Source organism: Cupressus sempervirens, chromosome 7 (assembly GCF_028749045.1).
Source record: "Cupressus sempervirens isolate cs-2001-9-10 chromosome 7, ASM2874904v1, whole genome shotgun sequence".
Taxonomy (NCBI): Eukaryota; Viridiplantae; Streptophyta; class Pinopsida; order Cupressales; family Cupressaceae; genus Cupressus; species Cupressus sempervirens.
Window position 1 is genome coordinate 324,374,636 of NC_143124.1, and position 18,721 is coordinate 324,393,356.

At 33.7% G+C, this 18,721-nt stretch overlaps 1 protein-coding gene across 2 annotated transcripts in view; it reads left to right on the forward strand.

Annotated features, from left to right (window-relative positions):
- The first annotated feature begins 4,688 nt into the window (after positions 1–4,688).
- The window catches only part of LOC149546720 (putative 1-acyl-sn-glycerol-3-phosphate acyltransferase 5), a 59,631-nt gene continuing 45,598 nt past the window's right edge, over positions 4,689–18,721 (forward strand). For both annotated transcript variants that reach the window (XM_089791332.1, XM_089791333.1), the window contains exons 1-2: positions 4,689–4,741; positions 5,846–5,909. The gene's annotated coding sequence lies outside the window, so the exon portion shown is untranslated. The remainder of the gene's footprint in view (positions 4,742–5,845; positions 5,910–18,721) is intronic.

An 18,721-nucleotide genomic window follows, 5' to 3' on the forward strand; every position in this document is an offset into this window, starting at 1 on the left:
TCTAATGAAGGTAGGATGAGTAGGCCTATTTTCTATCCTCGAGTGCGTCCTATGAGCTCTAGGTGACCCCACTACATTCATGTTATCCCCTTGCTCCTAATTCTATCTTTCATGTGGGTTCATGAATTGAACCATGGTGGTGAGTGCTTGTAAAGCTTGAGCCATCCGCTCCTGTCCTGTAACCATTTCTTTGAAAAACTCCCTTATTTTCTAATCCACATTCCCATTATCTCTTGGTGGGCTACCCTCTTGCCTGTCACTAATGGTGTTCGACTACCTATCTAATTCCTCTTCCCTATTGAACAAAGCTTGCATGGAAGTGTAAAAACTATGAGAGCCAACCTCAGACAGTTTCATGTGATTGCTAAACCTCAGGATGGTAGGATATAGCTCTACTACCAATGTAATATCCCTTGCAATTTTGATTTTAGTTCTCTAATTTCTTAACTTGGGAATTTTGTCAAATACTTTGCACACAAGGGATATATTATAGATCTAAATTATGATTTCTTTCTAAATGCCAAACTTTAATAAATATAATTGCAAAGAACTCCAAAACATCTCATAATGAAGATGCAAATGTTTTTTTGTATTTTTTTGAAACATATAACACTAGTTACAAATGAGAAAATATGCATCTACAACAATAAGACATTAGGGCATCAAATTCTGATATAAATCAGATTACAAATCATTTCTAAATTATTAAACATACCCTAAGATATTCAAATCTATCCTTCATGCAATGTAAAATGAAATGGATAGGAACCTGGAAACTGCTTAAGAAATCTGGATTGTAGTAGTAGTGTCACTGTAACAATATTTTACTTATCCCTCCAATCATACTCCACAATCTAGCCCTAGGCCACAAATTTGGCACAATGGAAAGATTAATTTATCTTCTCCAATAGCTGCAGGCCTTCAGAAGATCTTTCACCAATCAGATCGAATAAAACATCTGTATGATGTCCTCCCAATACCAAATTCATTGGGTATTTCACCAGCTCCAATGGAGGCACATAAAAGAACTCAGTTCTCCAGTAGAAAATGTTGAAACCCTTGCTTAGAGCTCAAATAAATCAACTAAGCAAATAATGGATGCCTAAGAATGAAGCTCTCACCTCTATTTATTCTTTTCCTTCACCCTTCTAGAAGGAAATACAATATTATTTAATTGCACTCTCTAGAAGCTTCCCCCTTTCCAATACAAAAATTAGATGTACTTCTAAAAAATACACTTTTTAGAAGTTCCCCCTATCCAATACAATAAGTAGTTGTGCTTCTAGAAAATTAAATTAATTAAATATAAAGTCACCTTTAGATTTATTTATTTATTTATTAACTTTAATTTAATTTATTTCTCCTTATTTCTCCACTTAGCCTTCAGAGAATGAAAGGCTAAGAACTCCACTGAGGGTCTAAAAGATGAGGGACATTAAAAAATTAACATTGATTAGAGTATTTTTGACATAATTGAAAAAAAGATTACATAATAAGTTACAATGTCTTGTAAGAAATGAATAAAAGCTAGGCTCAAACAAAGAAATTCAACCAACATGGGATATTTGTACTTGGTTATTTCTTTCATCTAAAAATTAAGATCCTCAACTTGAACATAAAAAACTTTACAATAGACATTCAAAATTTCATTTTGTAATAGCTAACAAGCATAGTTACAAACAACATATGTATATGCTACACAACATATGACTAGAACTCTAAGGGATTCAATCACAACACATGATTTCTTATCTATTAAAATCCCTTTAACAAAATCTTATTTTGATGGGATGTCTTTGGTAAAAAAACAAGATACTAATTGATAATGGGATGACTATTAAAAGCTTGCAAATGGGGTTACAAGCTTTGGGTTTAACCATGGAAGAAACTCCATAGTTAAGCACGCTCAGGCTGGAGTAGTATTGGGATGGGTGACCTCTTAGGAAGTCCTGGTGCTTCACTCCTATGAACATCACCTAGATCCAATGAGTGCTAAGTGTTCCATTTATTCTCATGAGAGATGGATTCATGTTGAATCACTACTCATGAAACATGGGTCAATGAGTTTGACTCAAAATCACACAGTTAAATCTTGATAGCAATATCACACGATACAAATTTTTATTTATTTTAAAAGAACAATATGACTTGACCAAGAAATTCAACAAAATTATGTTACCTTCAACATATTTCTCTTGTGGCTCAATATCCCATGAGTGCTATGTTAGAGTGGTTGATGTAGAGGCATAAAAAAAAATAGGGTTTTTGTCTATCATAGAAAAGGTGGTTAAAAGAATTAGGTATGAACAAAAATAGCTTTGCACAATATAATCATGTTTCAATCATTAGGAGTGGTGCCCAATATGTTTCCTCCTTTAATTTTATCTCATTTGAGTAACATTCCCTAGGTTTCTTCTTCATATTTATTGATTTGATTCTCAAGACATAGTATACTCTCGTGGTGACAAAGTGAGATGTTTCTAGCTTTGGCAGGTTTTCTAGTATTGACATACAACAAATAGATTAAAATAAGGCATTTTGACTCAAGTGAAAGATCATACACCAAAACAAAGAACATATTGGGATTGGAAAAGTTCCCCTCTTCAAGTTACTCTTATTTAGGAGAATGATTGTTATATTCCCTACATGATACCATCCTCATATTTATCGAAAACCATTGAATTAAATGAAAAGGGATTAAGATATAGAGAAGATCCTTACTTAACAAACTTTTAAAGGTGTTTGTCTAAACTATTGTTTTATTTTCCTAAGACCATATGCCATTATTAGTTTTCATTAAAAACTATAAAATATCTATATAGTTGTACCCATTTTCATAACTAAAACTTATTTCCACAAAAAAATAAAATTAATTGGTGCAAATGTCATTTCTATAAACACTAATAAACCAAAAATATAGATAATTTTAAATTTTACATTTTATTCTTAGGCAAGAGTCTACAATACAACATTAAAATATTAAGATAATAAAGGGTGATTTTTTAAAAATAAAATAAAATATTATACATTAAATTAAATATATATTACTTATTTTAAACGAAAAAGAAAAAGAAAATTATTTATTAATAGAAATAATATTTTTGAATAAAATTCAAACTGTCATATTTATATTTTATAAATGAAAGGAACATAAAACAACCATCTATACTAAAATAAAGTTACCATTTGTTAGAGTAATAAAATATTTTCTTATTAATTAAATCATATTGTTTTAATTATTAAGTCACTTATTATCTCTAGTTTACTTAAGTTAAACTTTAGGCATATAATAATTAATTATTTTATTATTTATTATCATGCAACCTAGGTTAGTTACCTGTTAGGGTTTTGATCTACTTTTATAAGGATTGATCTCTTTGTAATTTATTCTTTCATTTTTGATAATAACAATTTCTCCTTTTGCTCATCAAGAATGTCTCATCTATGGATCTTTGATAATAACAATTTGTCCTTTTGCTCATCAAGAATGTCTCATCTATGGATCTGACAATTTCGACTTCTATAATTTTTTGCTTCTCTTTATGTTATAGGTGTTTGCATGAAAGTGATTCTTGGGAGCTGTGGGGTTGATCTTTCATCAACTTCAACACCATTTACTCTTAGTTTAATAATTATTATTTATGCATACATATGAAATAGATTTAAAGTTATCATTTACTCTTAATTTAATAATTATTTATGCATACATATGAAATAGATATATGTTATATACATTTAAATATGTAAATATTAACATTTAAAATTCATATTAAAAATAATTAAATTAGCAATTAATCTTTATAAACTATAACTTAATTTTATTATAAAGTTGGACAAGAAAGAAGCTAACTTTATTAAAATACAAAAATGTCTTAGGAATAGAGGCCAAAAGGCCACTTACAAGTCCCTATCTTAAAGACCTTAAAATTGAGAATTATCCCCACCTCAATTGAAGATGACGACTTGAGGAAAAACACAAATCTTACAATTTAATAATTAGAAAAAATAAAAATATTATTCAAACTATCATAAATATCCTTCTAGATCTTTTAAATAAATATTATACTTTTTAACATAAAACATACACACCAATCTTATCACAATATTCTTCAACTAGATATTTATTATTTTCATTATCATATTTTAATTTTTTAAAACAATTAAACCCACATTTCCAATACCCACCTCTTTTACGTTAAAATTTATTAATAAAGTTAATTAATTTCCATTCCCACATTTTCTAAAAACATTTTTCATGAACTCTAGGCTATTCTCTAGTTCTTAAAATCTTGGAACAATTTCCAAGGAATGCAATAGTCTTGATTTGTTGGGACGATTGCCAAGTCAGAACTCTTCCCAACGAAAGCATATTTCTTGAATTTTTGGGGGGATTGCCCAGGTATATTTCTTAAATTTTCGGGGCAATTTTCAAGGATGGTCCATCCTTCTAAGCCAACCCAACGGTTAATTTAATAATAATAAAAATAAAAACATAGACTAATTAGGCGATATTTTGCCCCTCCGACTTAAATCGGTATGGAGATGACAACACCCCCAGTGTCGTAGTCAGAAGTCCGAGTTACTGAAAGCTGCAATTACGACAGCAGTGCAGAGGAATGACAAATCACGCCTCTCTATTCTGCAAGGAGACCTAGACGATATTTAAAACCAGGCGTTTCTGTTTTTCCAAGGAAATCTACTTTGGATAGAGAAGTTGAAAGCAAATGAAATTTTGAAAAAGGTAAGATATTTCCATTACAGCTAACTTCTATGATAAATTTACAGACCACAAGGCCATTCTGTTCTGTTTTGCCCAGATGCTCGTTTGTTTATTTCTTAATTTTGTGAGCAGTTGGGTTGTCTTTTAACATCAGTGTCAATACTGTATTTGTGTATGCATGCGAGATTTTTATGAATTTAGGACTGTTTGATGGAGGATGGTAAGTGGGTCCTTGACCGAAGAAGCGTAGTTAGTAGGAAAATGTTTAGTTAGTATGATAAAATTGTGTATCATGGAACATAGGACAATTATTTGAAAATGGATGTTTCTGGTCTTGTGAAGATAGACATATATGTAGAGATATCTTAATATTGTGTATAGTGCCACAATAACCTTTCTCTCCATGACATCCCTAGAGAAGTAAATCTGCTGAAATAAGAGGTTGTGGAGGCTATGTATCTGTTTCAAGTACTTGGCTGATCCCCATACTGTTACTTTTGATTGGAAACTTACCATTATTTCAGGTTTTAGCCTCTTCACGATGGGTAGAGAACGAGTGAAATTCTCCTATAGATTGTCCAATTAGCTGGCACGAATATAATTGTAGGAGTGCATCTCATAATGTATTGCCTGTGTGTGTGTTTACTGTTTACCATACTTGAGATACAAAATAGAGATATCCTTTCTTTGAGCTGTTCCTTTGGTACCTTCCATCTACCACTGTTGCATATGAGGTGGTTTGAGCTAGTCTCAATCGGGCTATAAGAAAGCATCTTGGTAGACCTACAGACCTGCCAACTTAGGAGAATGGTTTATTAATTACATAATACATGTTTTGTTCTATTCAAGTGAAGCTGTTGAAAATTGAATTAATAATTTAGCAGGCTTCATGTGACGAACACGTTTTGGTCTGTAAGCATATTCTGTGCTGATGGAGTTTAGGGTGGTCTGTCGGTGTTGTTTTCGTGGATTTATGAAATGAGATCAGAGCATTTGTATTGGATATCAATAAGTCATTGTTTATTCAGAACTGTTTGTTTTGTGGGAATGTCATAGAATAATTATCTTGGAAGGATTAGGAGGTTTATGTTAGGATTTTCATCACCTTGTTTTGTGGATATGAAGGGAAAAAGAAGCAGTAGCGGTAAACTACATGGAGATGCAAAACTGAGGAATTTCTCCTTATGAGGTTAGCTTGGAATTAACTTTTTGGCCTCTTTTAACTTTCTACATCTTTGCATCTCTTCCTGCATGTGCTCTCGTTACTGCTCGTTGATTTAAAACTTTTCATGATTTGAATATTTTTGCTCTCTTTGCCCTAGAAATCCATGTTTTGCATTCTTTTCTTAAGCTTGTATACTGGGACAATGACAGACAGCTTTTCCTTCCTTTTTAGTAAAGTTCTGCATCTTTTCCCTTGTATCTCCACAATGGGTCCGATTGTTGTTCATGATTTATTCTGAAATGCTTTTTGTCTTAATCTCTACTCTTATTGTTGCTCTTTGCTTTTGTTCTTTTGTCGATCTCACTCTCTTTTTTTTCGCCACATATATATAATATTATCTTTTCCAAGATTGAATGTGTCCTTTGATGAGTTATCAAGCCTTCCTTTCTAAAGAATTTGAATTGAACTTGTACATCAAGCTTGAGAGAAGAACAGAATCCTTTGTTCTATTTCCCACCTGTTACATGCTTTGATCTGCATCATCTGTAAAAGGAACTCATCAAGAATGGCTTCTGAAGGATGTTTGGTTGAACAGAGAGAGGCTGTTGGCATAATGCATTTAATATAGGCAAAAAGGTGAAGGAATCTTTTTAGAATTCTTTCAAGAGAGGCATTAATTTGGTGTATGATACCCCCTTGTAAAAGCTTCACAGCATATATGCTTTTCCAGAGACTTCACATGATGCTTAAAAATGTACCTCCGTGTTGTCTTGGCACAAGATACGATGATGTTAATTCCACTTAGAAGATCGACAGAAGGGCTATAACCTTTGACTATATGATCTCCAAGAAAAACAGGGTGCAAGATGGAGCAAGGGACAACATTGGTTGATTTTGATTATGTTGATGTACTTTGGAGGAAATTATTTTAAAAAGTCAGTTGAGCTACCATCAAAATCAGTCACCCCTCCTTAGGAAGCAATTCCTTTGTTATGTCATGTTTGGAGGGTAAGAGTAGAAGCTGATCTCCAATGAACTTATAGGTCTTTTCTCACGCAAACAATCCTCACTCATTGAGTTGAAGAAATCCAAGCACAGTTCAGTTTCACTAAGGGAAAACATTTATATATAGGAATCCTACTGAGCCAATGTATCTTGGTTGTGATTTGTGCCATGTAGTCTACAAGTATGAAGATCTCAACACCATCCAGGCACAATACCTCTCACATCCACAGCAGTTTTATAAAGCACTTTACAAGAAAGAGTGAGATGCTGTAATGAATAGCCCCCCCTTTTTGTTCTGTTGCTGTAATTTGACGTACAATTGCTGAAAAACAAATGGAATTAATTACAAAACTAACTATTTTGACCTGTTTCATTCATTCATAGAAAATACACGACTTTGGAAAATTACACTCACCACCAAAACTGAAATAACACCACTATACTTACTGCTGTTTAAAAAAGTAGCATAGCTTGACATTCAACATGAACAATATAACCAATGTATGAATCGAGTCCTCTTGCTGCCACAGGTCTGAATTTTACCAAAATCACCATCAAATGCTCAGTGAAAAGCTAAAACAGGTCTGTGATTTAATTTCAGTCACACCCAAACACCAAACCCTGCATACCAATCTCTCTCGCTTCAATCTGTAAAATACCTCATCTTAATTCTGCTATCAACACTTCAGACTTCTTTCTTGCTACCTAGGCGCCACAGCACATAGATGAATGAATTTGAAGCTTTAAAACAGAAGTTAAAGCCTCTTAAAATCCTAATGTGCTACAATAGTGACTGTACAGCCTTGCTAGAATGGACCACTTGCCTAGAAAGTTCAGATATGGTAAAAAACCTGCAAATAATTTAATAATCTATAGTTTGTAATCGCCAAGCCAAGGAAAACAAATGCAACAATACCCAAGATGATATATGACCTAATCTTGAAGATATCAACCAAAAGCAAGAAGTGAATCCTAGGGTAGCTGGAATAGTATGGCCAGCACTGAAAAATGTGTATAACCTTGTAAATCTGAGCAACATTCCAAAATGAAACAAACTCAGCAAAACTTGAAAACTCAAATTCGAAAACTTCATCTCTTCATCTTCATTAAAATCTTATTACCTAACTTTGATCAAACATTGAAAACTTATGTTACCCAAAGTTTCTGGAATGGGGGGATGGGGAAACAGGTTTCTGGGAATGACTTTTTTCCCCTGGAGCAGGGACAACAGGGGATGGCTGTGGGGACAGCTATATAAAAATAGGGAAATTTTAAAATATTCATATGAATACATGGATAAAGCATGCTTCTATACATTATAGAACCTTAACATGTAACACTTGTGTTAAATAATTTAAATTGAGAGTTCACACGAGCGTGGAAGTCAAACACATTATGAAAGTTCAAGTATTAATTTTATGGGCAGGCAAGGGACGAGTTTACCAAAGTTTCCAAGTTTCTGGTATGTCCCTATTTTTGGAATGGGTCAACTTATGTAGGAGACATATCTTGTTATGTGTTCACAATCAAAAGGAGGGAATGAGAGCTCAAATCCCAATATATAGTTTTGGAAGGGAAATTAGGAAAAAATCAAATATCTGAAAAAAACATTCTTTCAAAAAAGGTCATCATATAAGTTTTAAAACCAACTTATGTCTCCTTTTAGTGTCTTGCCCCTATCATGGAGACTTTAAATACCCATTGTAGCAATACTTACAGCCAAACATGGGCAATTGCATGGTAAAGGGCCGACTAGGGCAAAGGTAAGTACTAAGAACTGTAATATGCAGCCTAGTTTGGTCTGATTTTTATCTGATTTAATGCACAGTTTGATGTGTTCAACACTGATTTTTGCAATCATAATAGAAATATGAATACAATACAGATTGCAGCATTTAAATATTAAGATAAAACATGCAACTCAGAAGTAACACAATAAATGTCCCAGGGAATTCAAATCAGTTTTGAGAATGCACATTCTTCCAATAAAATGTGAATACAACATATTTTGCAACATAACCATCAAACTACTTTTATTTTGCTTATTGAGATGGCGTGAGTGAGCATGAAAGGGAGTGGGGGGAATTCAAATGAAGTTGCTGAGGGAGATGCCCGGGAGGATGAGGATGATGACGGAAGATTTTCTTGGGGTTGTCTAGTAGAGGTTTATGCGTTGAGGCTTTGTGAATTGTATGGGAATCGCTACTGTTCAGGGATGGCTCTTTGTGGATGAAGTGTTTCCTTTTGTTTTGGCTGTGCTCTTAGAGTCTTATGTTTAGAGCGTTTTGCTGGTGTGCTTCCCTTGAGTGGTTGATTTTGGTGATGCTGGGAGTGAAGCTGGTGTTTCAGTTGTATATGTGGGCTTTCTCTATCCTCACATCCAGTACTGGGCAGATACCCTCCACTCAAGGACTTTGTGACTAGAGCTTTGTTGGATTGGTGACTGGTGGTTTCATGGGTGATCCTTGTATCACTTGTGCCCTTGATGTTTTTGGTATTGTGCATGTAGTTTTAGCTGACATGCTCATGCTAGTTGCTCAATTCAAACCTCTTTATGCAATGGTGTTAATGTTCTACAATGTTCTCTTCTTTGATTCTATGCATGCTTGGGTTGCTTTTGCTAGGGCTTTCCTTAGGTTTGGCTTTGTTAACCCTATCCCTACTTTCTTCTTGGACAATCTAGTTCTTACCTACTAGTGTATTATGGATGTAGTTTTGGGGGTTGTCTCTACTATAGACACTTTTTCCACGATGTGTCTTGTGCTAAGACTCATTTGGAGTAGTCATGGTGGCAGTCATGTTTTTCCTCTAGTTTTCAAAATATTTGTTACTAAAGTCTCTCTCGTGGGAGATTGGTTGATTCCATGTCTCTCTTTGGGCTTCAGAGTTATCTCGATCTTTAGCTTCAGAGTTATCTCGATCTTTAACTCTATCCTTTTTATGTAGAGATGGGGTTCCTCCCTTTTGGGTGGCACATTTTTGCTTGGGTCTGCTCCATCTTGGGAACAAAGAATTGATATCTCTTCAGTGTCTTGGAGTGGGTGAGCAATTGTTATTGTGGGCTTCGTGGTTTTACGTAAAGATGGGGGTGAAGAAATTGAGGGAGGGATTATGGGTGTCTAGAGTGCGATAGATGCCTTTTTCATGATTTTTGATGTTGTGCAAGTGCCTGGGCATAGGGATGGAGTGGGGTTGATGCCCCTTTTGTCATTGGTTGGTTGGCATTCCCTTTTAGGAATTAAGGCTTTTGTTGGCACTTGGATGAGTTGCTGAGATGTATTCATGACTAGTTTTGTCATTGATGGCAACATATGTTTATATGTTCATGATAGACACAAATTTTGTATAGCACAAGTTGATTATCAGTTTAGCAAGATTAGTTGGTGACAATATTTTGTATGTGAGCTTACATGTGTGTAGTAGAATGAGTATAGATATCATATCTATGTTCGCTATGTTTTATGTGAAGGTTTGGTGAAGTTATAGTTTGTTCGATAAAGATTGGAAGTAGACCAGTGTACAAGAAACAGTGACAATGATAGTTGTTGGCATTTTTGTTAATCTTATTGGCGAACAAGAATTAACCATGGAAAGCTTAGAAGGTGATAGGAGACTTGTTCATGCGCGTATGTTCATGATTCATAAGCATTTGGATTATTTTGGAAAGGTCACTAATGTTTAGCATGTGGTATACTTTGCTGGTGGCTAACTGTGTTGAAGAGATGTATAATTCATTATTGAAAAATCTAATTTCTTTACTGTAATGCATGAGAACCTTATTGTAATGGTTGTAATAATGCTTATGAAGGCTTGTATGCCTTAGCATAGACCTATATAATTAAATGTACATTGAGGAAGCTCTAACGGGCCAATCTAATTAATTATTTGTGAAGGGCATAAAGGAAAGATGTTTTCCTTGATTTCAAGGTATCAACCTGATGTATGGTGGTATGATGCGAGCCTTAATGCTGGATGATCAAAGCATAGTAGAGATTGCTAAAGTTGTAGCTTCAGTCAGATTAATTCGATCTGATATACATTATTGTTATTGGTAAATCATCATTTCCTATATATACTTATCCATGTTAAATTATATGTATATATAAAATAATTTATTGTATATAATATCTATATTAATATTATATTATATATATATTGTTATACATATTATTATTTATGTTAATATAATATTATTAAGTGATGATTATACCATAGAGACGTGTCTCTTTATGAGACATGCCTCCTCCTCTCATATTTATATGAGATCCAAATCTGCATTTGGAACACATCAATTATAATGGCCATGTTAGTGCATTTGTAGAAACAATCCATGTTACTTCAACATGGTATCAGAGCCATGTTCCTTCTATAAAGCCTAACAGCTTGAAGGTAGATCAACACGTACTACATAAACATTTCCAACAGTATACACAAATGAGTTAGAGACCTTGCTGGAGCATAGTTTATGTTGGCAAAGATAATCAATTTGATATAAGGATTTATGTTGCTCAAATCTAAAGAGTAGTCGATTTGTTGAAGACATCAAACACTAAAAAATGGATGGAAGTGGGCTTAGCGAAACCCTCCATAATATTGGCATAGGGCACTCGAGTGCTTCCCACACCCTTCATCCCCAACAGAGTTTACAGTATATCTATACTGACAGAGCAGTGTCCTTTTGTTTGAGGAACCTCTTGTAGATGTGCATACATGACTTGTCATTACACGTCGAATAGCTGCCACCGTGGTGATCCACCCGCATGTAGGTTCAAGTGGTGGTCACTCCATATATTTGTGAATGAAATAGAGGAATGGGAAGGTGTTTGCCAAACTACATATATTTATACTATAGAATGGAGATATCAATACATGTTTGAATTAGAAATTATTCGTCTACTGCAACAAACGCTTCCACATACTGAATCAACTTTTGAAATTATATTATTCAATCAGACATGTCTAGAGGAGTACTTGATGATTTAAAGTAGTAGCTTTGAGAGTCTCTTCATTATGCAACCTTAGTTGAAGGCATGAATACAATAGAATGACTGGGATAAATAAAAGTTCAATGCCAAGAAAATAGATATGAATATGGACCTAGGATGGCACATGATAAAATGAATAAGGTAGAGGAAAATTGATTTTATGACTCACTTAATGAATATATCACATGCTGAAACTGTAGTGATAGAAGCAACAACTCCTGATCAATTGCAAGATCCTTATACAGAGAGGATAGTATCAGTATAAAATATATAACCAGATCATCAGTGCAAATGTCTAAGGAACTTTAGCATTGTTAAGATTATAGCTACAGTCGGATTGATGTAATCTTAAGATGCAATTGAGATATATAAATCATACATATATATAATGTATAATACATATGTTATATTGTGATTAATATTGTTAATATATATTAAGTAATAATGATTAACCATAGAGACATGTCTCTTCATGAGACATGTCTCCTACTCTTATATTTGTAAGAGATTGGGATCTGCATTTGGAACATATCTATAACAATGGCAATACAATTACATTTGCAGAAACAATCCATGTTACTTAACATGGTATCAGAGCCATGCTGCAAATGTTTGAAGGGGAAACAGGAAACACTACTAGCAAGAACTAAAACACAAAGGGAAATACATATTTATTTGATCGAGTACAATTATATGTCCTTCATCCCACATCGTCAACACAACCTGACATATTCTCCTAAGCTCTTACCTCATTTAGAAATTCAGAAACTATCTAAGTAAGAACAAGCAAAGGACACGTAGGTCACTGGTGAAGGAATATAGGGAAGATATTTGTGGAGTTATGCTTGTTCATCTTCAACAGAGATCATTTTTAATATATGGTGTTGTCTTCTATTTTTCAGTACTGATACAAAAGTGGAAGAAAGGGGCTTTGAAAAAGGGAAGCCAAACTACAGTACGATCTCCTATACGGGATAGGATATATATTCCCAATAACCACTCGACTGATGGCGTGGACTCAACATACTAATACACTAGAGGTGCTAATATTTCAATTCAATGAAATCAATCATAGGTAAAGACGCAGAGAAAGAACCCACGAAAACACCAATGAATCTTCTTCCCTCAACACCTTGTTAATACCAGGGTTGAAAAAAATGGACCTTAATGCTGATGCCATCCAACTCATACAACGAATTAAGGGTAATCTTACCACTTAACTTCTTGTTGTATTTGAGATGGTAGGAGTTGATCTAAAAGCTGCAAGAAGTGGCCAAATTCACCACAAAGCTCCTATCGTTGGTATTAAAACTGTAGCTTTTCCACGTTGGTGGGCAAAAGGCCAATGGTAAACCCATGCTCTTCCAACAATCTGTACGCCGTTGTGGGATCACATGATTTGGGAGGAAACATCAAAACCGCCAGGATCTTCAAAACAATAGAATAGCCACTATTTTGACCATTATGGAATCTCAATAAATGTAAAATTGGGGCTTGTAAGATGTCCAAATCTAACGTTATCCTAATAGATAGTATGGAGAGTATGCAATGAAGCTATTCACAACAGAGTCAACGATAGAGACTTACAAGAGGTCATTACCAGCAGAACGTCCACTTGGGAGGGAAATTCAATAAGAATATATACCAACGTTGGCATTCAGAAAGGGCGGAGAGAGGATGTGATCAATGATTGAGAAGGATATTAAGTCCGAATACTTTAGAGTTCATGAAAGCTTGTTTGGAGAAGAATATAGGATGTGCACATAGCTGCTATAGAGGCATCAATTTGTAGTAGTGGAAGGAATAAATCCTTTTTCCTCATTCACCACAAAACTAGGCCATAGGGGCCATACGCGAGGCTTGATCTTATCTATAACGCGTGTCTCTAAGACACGTGTTAATATATAGAGATGTCTGCAGAGTGAATAAAAGAGGAACAAGTTAAAAATATAGATGTCTGCGTCTGCAAAGTGAATGTGAATGCCACATAGACAAGGTGTCCCACCACCAGCCGAGCAAATATTCTATAGAATATAACGAACGACCCACTAATTGATAAGCTAATATAAAAGTCATCGAAAATTAGAAGCATATACCTAAAGCATCCTACATGGAGGATCGAATAAGAAGTGCAAAACATTATCACTGATCCACAGGTAGGAAAAAAATAAAAAAGAAAAATATAATAAATTGGAGCGGATGTAGAATACCCCCTGATGATATACCTTCATATGCTTAATGAGGACAATTCGTCGAGGTAAGTATGATGGTAAATTAATTAAGGTTCTTTTCATATTATTATAAAATATATATTTTAAGTCTCTTGTATAATTAATATGATATGGTTTTTGGTATGATATTTTATTATTATTTTTCTATATCCATGTCATATGAGAATGTTATAGTTGAAATATTTGTATATATATCAATACATATATAATTAAATATTATATTTATAATTCAATATAATGTTTGTTAAACATAAAGAGATTCTTTATGAGAGTTAAAGATAAAGTATATATATTTTGACTTCTATACATCATCAAGTATTATGTTCTTGAAAACATAAAATAATGAGTCACGTTGTTGTTAGTAATAGACATGAGTTAAATTTACTAACATTTTAATCAATGTTAACATATTCTTATTTGTATATGCACTGTAAGAGCCACATGCCTTGATCTTTTCCTCTGAGAATGTTATTGCAGGTAAAGGGAGATTGAGATTTAGAGGGAGCTTGACATTTCATTATGGGCAACCTTGAAAGAGAGGGAGTGAGGTAGAAGGTATGATTTAGTCAACCTTTGGTGATCTTGATCATATTGATTCGGAGGGAGTAAACCATGTTGAGATGACTTATCCAATGATCAATAAATTGTAGCCATCAACAGGACTGTAATTCATGCATATACCTCGCAACTATGTGATTTAAATGGGCCTACCCCTTGTGTACATCATGTTAATGTGGTGACTTCTAAATGATGTCACTTGTATTTGCAGAAGTTACTGTAAGGAAATTTGAGTGGTTGTGAGACGTTAATGAAGTTTTAAGAATTCATTTGAACCATCTACGAGTCTCTCTTTGATGAATGAAACTTGACGTATGAGTTGTAGAGTCATTCATGTGGCGCAATCATACTCAATCAAGATATTGGCATATTGTGGATGGGTTTGTGTTCGCTTCTACTGTTAGGCTAAATGAATGTTTGGACTTCAATGGATAAAAAGAGCAAGTTAGAACTTAGAAAGGAGTTGTCATATTTGATACAAAATTGTTCAACAATATAAGAATAAGTGGAAATTTTACATTGTGGGGGGAATAACAGTCAATGTTCCATTCTCACTTTTAGAGGGGAGATGTTTCATTCTCAAATAATCTAAGAAGACAATTTTGAATCTTCATGTGCAGATAAGTATTCTTATTTTTTACATTTATCTCTCTTATTTGTAATTTCTATACATACTATAAAAGTTATTTGCCTTGATCTTTTCCTTTATGTATGAGGATGTTCTAATAGGAAAAGAAAGTTGGTACTTTAAACATGCTACCAGATATTGTGTAGACTCAACCTAATGATAGTAGCTCCAAAGACCCTAATGATCAAGATGGATAAAATGAGGCTCTTGAAGCAAACATCTTTGATGACTAAGATTATGAGATTCTTCTACATTAAGAGGGAGTATGACACTTCTTCAAAGGCAACGCAAGAGCTTAGAAGATTGATACTCAAAGGGAGTCTAAAAATACATGTGTGTGACTACATGATTTTGATGGGCCTACTCTTGAGTGCATCATGAGGAAGTATTGACTTTTAACATTATCAAATTTCCACAATCCATTTGTAAATAAATTGTTTTCTGGATTTGATTGTGTGTGTTTTTTTACCATCAACGTTTCGGATCATACTACATGATCCATCATCAGGATGAGAAAGTGTAGGAGTAGAGATATGCCAAAAGATTGAGAGTATTGACTTATCACGAGAAAATCAAAAGATTGATTTAGATTTAGAGTGAGTTTGACATGCATCCTTGGGTGAAGAGAGCTTCTGAGGAAGTAATAGAGGATTTGCTTCCCAAGATTGATGTCCAGAGGGACAATTTTGAGGTGCAATCTTTTGTAAATGATATCTTCTCTATGAGAAGTTCTAAGTAAAATTTATTGTAATGTATTCTTCTCTATGAGATAGAATTGAGGTGAAAGCCTTTGTACCACCCTCTGACCTGGTTCATGGTGGTTACTATTTCACATATGATATGTAATGAAAGGTGACGATCTATCATTGACATGTATAAATAGAAGGTAACCATTGTAAGGTGACGATTTTTTAAATGGTAGACCTGTTATCATGATAGACTTCATTAAGTTGTCCCAGAGTGTTGGAAGTCATGATAACAAACAAAAGGTGACTATTATAAGGTGACGACTTTATCAATAGTTAATCTATCTCCTAACACCAGAATGTGTTGGAGTAAGTGTTATCATGGTTCTTCGGGCCAAATTTTGCCGGACACCTTGATAACCAACTTATCATGGTTCTTCAGGTCGAATTTTGCTGAACACCTTGATAATCAACTCATCATGGTTCTTTGGGTCGGATATTGCCGAACACCATGAAAATCAATTTGTTGTGGTTCTTCAGGCCGGATATTGCCGGACACCATAACTTAAATCTATCATAGACCACACTTAAGGCGGTGTTCAAATCTTGTATTATAATTGCTTGAATTCTCTCTTTGGGCCGGATTTTGCCGAACACCATGAAAATCAATTTGTTATGGTTCTTTGGGTTGGATCTTGCTGGACACCATAACTTAAATCTATCATAGACCACACTTAACACGTATTCAAATCTTGTATTATAATTGTTTTAATTCTCTCTTTGTTAAAGAGGGAGTGTTGAGAAATTTAGCTTCATAGTGAATTGAATCAAATTCCATATGTAATATATGTTAATATATATTAATATATTTGTGTGTTGATGGATTTATGTTGATAACCGTAAATATCACATTGAGATGATATATCTCCATATGTTTGAGAGCATATTGTGTTCCATAACAAATCCTTCCTAACTAAAAGGGAGTGTTAAGATTATAGCTACAGTCGGATTGATTTAATCTTAAGATGCAATGTTGATATATATATATATATATATTATAATTATACTACATATATATATATATATATATATATATATATATATATATATATAGTATATTATATATATAATATATTATATATAATACATATGTTATATTGTGATTTATATTGTTAACATATATTAACTAATAATGATTAATCAGAGAGACATGTCTCTTCATGAGACATGCCTTCTACTCTTATATTTATAAGAGATTGGGATCTGCATTTGAAACATATCTATAACAATGGCAATATAATTAAATTTGCAGAAACGATCCATATTACTTAACAAGCACAATGCATATATAAAAGAGGTCAACTCAAATCATTTTCAACTACAAAGCAAAGCAATCTTATATCTACTTGTAGCAATGAACTACGTTCCGGTGCAAAGCAATCTTTTACAATTGAAGTTGATTAAAATTGGAATGTAATCTGATGTAAATTCTCGAAGGAAAATGGAGAAGGGTCTTCTTGATGAATGATATAGCTCCGTGACATCTGATTGGTGATGGCATGAACACCTGAGAATGCTTGAGGTTGATTATTACTATTTCCTATCTTGGTTTGGCACCTAATAGGTCATATCTAATTGCACGTACCTTATCTCTCCCACTACAAGATATAAGAAGATGCTCAAGATATTTAATTCATAACCTCAGCGATGGAGCCTATTAGTGGGGTGCTATAGGGTCATCTATTATATTGTTCATCAAAGTTGCATACTCAATCTCTCACTAATTGTAATGAATGAATGTTGTTGGATTGCTATGTGCATGCATAAAAGATTTGTTGCCGAGAAGGCATTATAGTATAGAATCTATCTCAGATATGAATTCTCTACTTTGTAAAAAGTAAATATGGAGCATCCTACTAATGTTGAGAACTTGATATTAATGAGTTTCTCTTCTTGTTGTTGAAGTTATCCTGGTTGTAGGGAAACAATTGAAATTCATAAATGATTCTATCTCTTCCGAAATCCTTCATTAGAAAAAATGATACTGCACAGTACCTAGAATCATCCATGCCAGTACGATTAGGGAAATACTAATATTTGTTGACACTCAATAGTGTTCCAGGAACGAACTTCATCCATCACGTATGATTATACTATTATTACAAGAATACATGATCATATCAGTATAGATTTTTCAGAGGTGGATATACTCTTAAAATCTTTCCACATCAGATCACCACTCATATCAACAAACATAACATATAAAGTTGCAAAGGTATTTTATCATTTAAAATTCTCTATTAGACATGAATGCAAAATGTGAAATTATTTTGTCATACAGATTCAAAGTGGGCTTATGAACAAAATTAAGGATTGGAGAAATCCGATAACATGGGTGCCACAAGATCACTATTTGTACAAAATAAGATTAATTGAGGTGTATTTAGATTCTCAGAAAATGAAGAAGCAAGAGTCTGCATGTGGGGTTTGTTGATAGTAAAGATTTTAAAATATCAGAAGACACAGAGATAGTACTTTTTATTATAAGGAAATTAAAAGTGTACAAATTAGGTACAGAAGTGAAGCTAACGAAAGGTGTGATAATTCTATTTCGCAGTATGGTACAAGTGGTTTTGTATTATGATGCATTAGGGATGTTGTTCAGTGATACCATATGGTACTATGAAATAAAGATACGACAAGGGGCTCTTTCATCGAGAGGAGCAGACGACAATAGAATTTT